Raw genomic sequence first — 5,058 nt, forward strand, 5'->3', positions numbered from 1 at the left:
AGTTAAGAGGACAAAAATAAAACTAAGTCTCCAACACTTACCTAAATTTTCAGGTTCTAAGCCTTTTGTGCATGTACTAAAAGTTGAACTGAACTAAGAAAAGTATGGGGTATTACAATATATATCATTTTTTTTCATTCAAGTCATTCTTTAGTGTCAAAATTTTTGCTCAGACAAGAATTATTTTTATCAAAATTGAAGCTTTATGATCACTATTATACTATTTTATTGTAGTTTATAGGTTGTAGATGAATTTACAGGTGGTAGATAAATGTCGGTCAGATTTGAGTAATTTTTTTAGGTAAGGATTAGGTTTAGTTATATTATTTTTATATATCTTTTCTAAAAAAAATATTTGGTGTGTAAAGGTAAAGTTTAGTTGTATTATTTTGATATCTCTATTGACGTATTATTTTATTATAGTTTACAGGTGGTAGATGAGTGTTGGACGACTTTGAGAATTTTTTTCTATAAAGGCTTTGAGAAATATTTTTGGTAAAGGTTTGGTTTAATTAAATAAATTCTCCAAAATGTGTGAATTTAATTATTGTATTCATCTTTATTATTTAAATAAATATCCTATTTACTGTAATGTTGAACTCAATAAAGTAAGGTACACGTGTGAGACGCATACACCTAAACTAATATATATATATATATATGTGTGTGTGTGTGTGTGTGTGTGTGTGTGTTTGAGAGTCTATTATCAAAAAAAAATTATGGTGGGTGATATTTGTTTAAATAATAAAGATGAATACAATAATTAAATTCAACATCTTTTGGAGAATTTATTTAATTAAACTTAATCTTTACCATAAATATTTCTTAAAGCCTTTATAGAAAATTTTTTTCAAAGTCGTCCGACACTCATCTACCACCTGTAAACTATAACAAAATAATACGACAATAGAGATATCAAAATAATACAACTAAACTTTACTTTTACACACAAAAAAAATTCTTAAAATAGAGATATAAAAATAATACAATTAAATCTAACCTCTCTCTCTCTCTCTCTATATCTCTATCTATATATATATATATATGTTTGAGAGTTTATTATCCGAAAAATTTTATGGTGGGTGAGGACTATCATATCAGAGTTGTGCACGAATATTTTTAATTATTAACAGATATATTGTGGGTCCCATTTCATTATAACCTCCTTTTCTTTTCTCACCCCTCTACCCCCACTTCTTCCAATTCACCTCTACGGTATCATAGAATATTTTAACTATTTAAAATTTAAATTTACTCATGTCATTTCATTGCACAAATTAAAATTAACACAATTACAAGATGAAAGGACACTAAAAATTAGTATGGACATTTGGTCCTGAAACAAGAAAATTATTTTATTTATAAATTTTAAAATTAAAGTTGGATTTATGTTGGTCATACTTTATGTAATAAAGGACCCGTTTCGTCATAGATAGTATTCACTATATTTCAGAATACATTTTTACTTTATTGAAAGTACTTGTTTTTCTCAAAATAAACTAAATACAACTTGAAATTGTATTTGAAAATTTGAAAAACATCTCTGAAAGATGTTTTCAGTATTTTTGTTTCACTTTTTGCACTTTTTTCTCTATTTTATTTTAAATAATTTCGTATTTTCATAAAATAACCTCAGTTTCATAGAATTCTATTTTTAAATTTATTTTTATTTTTTATACTTTTAAAGATATATTTGAATTCTAAATATCAAATCCAAAATACGATGACCAAATACAACTCAACTCTATTTTCGACGTTAAATTTTTTTAAATAAAGTGAATATAATTTTTATTTTTCATGGCCAAACAACTACTTAGAATTGAAAGCGGATAGTAAAAATAAATTTTTTAAGATAATTTTATCAGTAGTTATTCAACTTGGGTTAATTGAGTTTATCAAAAATAATTTTTATTTTCTTGTTATATAAAGTTTATCTAACTTTAAAGTTTGTTACACATAAATACTATTTTATCACATAGGGTGTGTTTGCTAACGAGGACTTTCGATGAATGAAAACATTAAAATAAAGAAGAAACAAATTTGTTAGAGTAAATAAATCAAATATTTATTTAAACCAAAATATGAATATATTGCAAAGCATCTATACAAAAAAAGTATGAAAAGGAAAGAAATAGAGAGAGAAAATAAGACATCTAAGACTTTGACTTTTTTTTTTATGACAGTGGAACCCACTATTCCTACTTGGTGAAATACGAAAGGATCCTCGAACAATTTTTGGCGGAGCCTCCCACACAATAAAATTTTTCCTATCATCATGTATTTTAAAAGAACAGAAGAAAAATGAGAACAGAAGAAAAATGATCATTAACCAAAAAAATCAACAATATCAAATTGATGAAAATTTTGTTTAATTGACTTAGTTTACTTTCAATATGAACAAATAATAATAATTAATTTAATTATGTTTAGTGAAAAATCAACCATGAACACCCTTGCGAAGGAGAGTCACTACAAAAGCTAGTTGGCCAAAGAATTTTTATGACTATACACGTTAAGTCGTTTGTGAATGAGACATATAAATGTGGACATTGTTTATTAGCCGACTTTGTGTTTTGTCCAAGTGGAAGGATATAGAGAAAACATCAGTTTATGTCTGCGCCGTGCTTAATGAATTCAAAATTTTAACTTTATAAATTTTAATAAGATCAAATTGAAAAGAAAAAAAAAAGAAAAAAAAGACAAATATTTGTGTGGTCTTTTGTAAAAGAACAAGTCACAAAAAGTAGGTTAATGATGGTGTCCAAGAGAATTCCAATCCTTATCGAGGAGCGCAACAAAATTTAAGTTGGTTCCATCTACTGCAGAACTAATAACATACTTTATTTCTACCATATAGAAGCATCAACCAAGGGACGATTAAGGGCAAATATGTAAATATGCTCAATATTCAAGGGCAAAATGGTAAGATAATTTTTTTTTAAGCAAACCACAACCTCTTTCATTTCCATTCTAGATCCTTCCTTTCTCCTTCTTTCCTCTCACAATCACAACTTTCTCTTCTTCACTGTAGTCCCAACATAGTTTGACAGTCATCCATCTAGTTTATCTCTTACTTTTCATTTTCTCGAGTTGCTCCATTCAAACTGTTGTCAAATTAGTTCGAGAATCAATCCTTTTGTGTAAGTTCATCTCTAAAATTTTCATTTCTCCATTTGCTTCATCTCAAAATATTCTTTTTTTTTTGATAAATAAGAGTTAGAAAATTGCAAACAAAACCCAATTGATTGAATTAGGCATGAAAAAAATCCTAAATCAACGATTCCATTTGTTAATGTTTTTGTGGCACACTTCTCTTAATCTTTTTATATGGGTGTCACTAGGTATATTTTTCTTTCCATGTTTGCTTGGATTTCTATCTATTATCTTAATTTTTTTTGTATTTCTCATTTAAATCTGCAATTATAGGTTAGCTTTTCTCTTAATTTTTGTCTCAATACGTTTCTCTTAATTTACATCTGAGTCTTCTACTGTTTTTTTATCAAGAAAAAAAGGCTATTAAAGGGACAAAGGTTACTTGATATCTTAGCTCCAAAGATGACAAATGTGACCAAAAATCACCAAAAAAAAATTATTTTCAACTCATTGAGGACTTTCTTCAAACATCTTCTGAGCAAAATTGCAAACATCCATTTGAGGAAAAATGGTCTTTTTGATGATTCAATCTCATTTTTATTTAAGTTTCATAAAGAAGGGTCAAAAATTGGTGTGATTTTAGTATCAAATGCTATGAGTTATGTGCGTCGAAAAGGAATTTTATTGTTGGGATTCAAGTACATTGTTTGGTTATTGTTAATGGGTTTTTATCAAATATATGTATGTTGGTAGTTCTTTCATCACTTTTTATAGTAATTTTGGAGGAATTGTGGATGCTTACCAAGTGTTTGACGAAATACCTGTGAGAAATGTTGTGTCTTGGAGTGCTATATTGAATATGTTTGCATTGGAGAATAAGTTGGATATGTATTTAATATTGTCTAAGGGTATGACTGGTTGGTTTAAAGGCCTAATGAGTTCACGTTTACGAGCTTGTTGAGCATGTCTATGGGTAACGGATGTTTTTCTCATAGGAGGAGTATTCATTGCCATATAATTGTTATGGGATTTGGATCCTATGTATATGTTGTGAATGCCATTTTATTGATATATTGTAAATGTGGGGAAGTAAAGGATAGTCTTTGAATATTTGAAAATATGAAGGGTAAAGATTGGGTGTCCTGGAACTTAATTATTTGTGGATATGGACAGTTAGGACATGGAATTCAAGCTATTGAACTTTTTGAGGAAATGAGGAAGCAAAAAGTGAGACCTAATTCCATTACTTTCCTTCGGGTGTTATCTTCTTGCCGTCATGCAGGTATTGTTAAGAAGAAGGCATGTCGTACTTTAATTCGATGGCTGATATGGTGTGAAGCCAGAGCTAAATCATTGTTCATGTATAGTGGATCTTCCCGAACGTGCATGTTTATTAGAAGAGGCGGGGGAGTTTATCAAGAAAATGTCAATTCAACCAAATGGTGTTATCTGGGGTTCCTTGCTTATGTCGTGTAGGCTTCTAGGAAATTTTTGGTTAGGGACAGAAGCTGCTGAGAATAGGCTTGTAGTAATGTAATTTTTGACTATTCCGAGTGTAATATATATATTTTTCGATATTAAAAATTTATATTTGATTCTACATTATTTTAATTATTATTTTATTTTTGGCAAATTTTTAGTTAAAAAAATAAATAATTAAATGAAGTTAATTTTAGAATATTATTTTATTTTATTACAATTTTTAAAAAATAATATAAAAATTTAAAAATATTTTTTTAAATAAATAAGTTAGTAATTTTATTACTATTTTTTTATATTTATTTTGACTATTTATAAATTTTATAATATTTTTTCTTAAATATAAAAATTAATTAGTTATTAGTATATTTATTATTATTATTTTATTTTATTTATTTATTTTTATTTATTATTATTTTTATTTATTATTATTATTATTATAATCTTCTATTAAAAAAAGAAAAAAAGAAAAATGATAATTCAAAA

At 26.9% G+C, this 5,058-nt stretch overlaps 1 pseudogene; it reads left to right on the top strand.

The window, feature by feature from the left end:
* Nucleotides 1-3,147: 3,147 nt before the first annotated feature.
* On the top strand, nucleotides 3,148-4,693 carry LOC107869009 (annotated as a pseudogene).
* Nucleotides 4,694-5,058: the final 365 nt, after the last annotated feature.

The sequence above is a fragment of the Capsicum annuum genome, chromosome 4 (genome assembly GCF_002878395.1).
Source record: "Capsicum annuum cultivar UCD-10X-F1 chromosome 4, UCD10Xv1.1, whole genome shotgun sequence".
Lineage (NCBI taxonomy): Eukaryota > Viridiplantae > Streptophyta > Magnoliopsida > Solanales > Solanaceae > Capsicum > Capsicum annuum.